Genomic DNA, 1,713 nt, shown 5'->3' with positions numbered 1-1,713 from the left:
TTTCAGTATTTAGTAAATATTATTTATCAGACAAAAACGTTTTTTACGACTCGAAGAGGAATATTGGAGAAGTCCTTTTTTTAATCAATTTTACTGGAGTGAATTTTGAAGCGGGAAATGAAACGCGTGACAAAATTCGGAGTCATTTTGGTGCTGAACAAAAGCGAAAAGCGGAGCGAAAAGAGAGTGGTTTTTGTTCATACCGCTGTTTCTGAGAGAGTGAGAAATTGATGTGTGAAAAAATTTTCTCTAAGCGAGCAAAATTTTTTGTTCACGTGCGGCTTTTTAAAGGCAGTTTTTTGCAACTTTTGATGGTTATGAGGCCTGATTGTGATATTGTATTAGTTTTAGGCTTCCTTTGATAGGAATTGAAGGTTTCAACCAGTTAATTTGAGTTTGATGCTAACTTGCAGGTTTTTCATCAGGTTTTGCTGATTTTTAGACGAAATTTAATGATTTTTTGCCTGTTTTTTTTTGTTTTAATGCTTTAAGTGGGATTTGATTAGAAGCGTCTTACATAAAGATTATTCAGATACCAATTGACTAAAGCTTTCGTGGTACAAATCATTTTTTTATCAGGAAAATTGACAGAAAAATTGGGAAATTTTAAACCATTTTTCATATTTTTTTGCAGTTTTTCTTTTTTCATCTTAGACAAGTTTCCTAGCCTATTATGACTTGCACATTGTTTTGCGAGTTTTTCATTGTTCCAAACGCAAAGGAATTTTATTTGGCTTTATGTTTCCTTGTACTATTAAAAAAACTCAAGTTAAAAACTTAAGTTCTTCTATTTTTTTTGTTCAATTTATTTTTGATGGCCGTTTATATTCTTCCTTAAATTTTTTATGCCAATTGTGGAGGGCCAGGCTTCACAATTGTTGTTCTAGTTGTTTAATCATAAGTATGGGCATTTTTCTCCTTTGAGTCGTTTCCGGAATTCTTCCGGCTACTTTTTTTCATTTTTATCATCTTTTGGTGAAAACTAAATGCAGTGAAACTGAACACTCGAATTATTGCAAAAAAATTGATAGGGAATTTTCAGCTAGATGCTTGTCACTATGGTGGCCTGTCAACTTTTTGTTGTTTTCAAGTTTTTCTCGTATTAATTTTTTTTCCGATTAAATAGTACATAATAAGTTTTGTTCACAAATTTTTATCCAAGTTTTGACACAGAGGGCTATTAAGAGTTGTGAAAAGATCCAGGTTGTTTTTGAGGGATTAGCATTATAGTTGAAATCGTTCACGATTAAACTTTAACGCAAATAACAGATTTTTCCATTTTCAAAACTGAAAATTGACTTTGTCGCTAGAAAAAAAACTCAAAGTTTGGAAACCAAGCTGTGGCCTGTGGGTAAGATATGCTTTGTTTGTATTAGCAATAGAAACTGTCAACATAAAAGCGCAATCCAACTGTTAAAAATGAAAAAAAAATCTTAGGTTATTTTTTGAACATTATGTTTTCAAACATATTAGTAACAATAAATGGAATATTTTTTTCGGAAAGAATTTTTCAAAACAGTGTATAAGTCATAATATCTAGTGTCTATCATTTGTGACAACTGCAGAAAAGGTAGAATCACAGACAATCATGACAAGTGTTTAATGAGGTTGAAAAATTAAAATTCGCAGAACAACTTTTGATATTTTTTCGCTTTTTCAAACGCTGACATGTCAGACATTAATCTACATGAAAAACATCTCGTCAACTGTTAA

Source organism: Convolutriloba macropyga, unplaced genomic scaffold (genome assembly GCF_964194025.1).
Source record: "Convolutriloba macropyga unplaced genomic scaffold, txConMacr16.3 SCAFFOLD_2461, whole genome shotgun sequence".
NCBI lineage: Eukaryota > Metazoa > Xenacoelomorpha > Acoela > Convolutidae > Convolutriloba > Convolutriloba macropyga.
Note: the sequence above shows the minus strand (reverse complement) of the source record.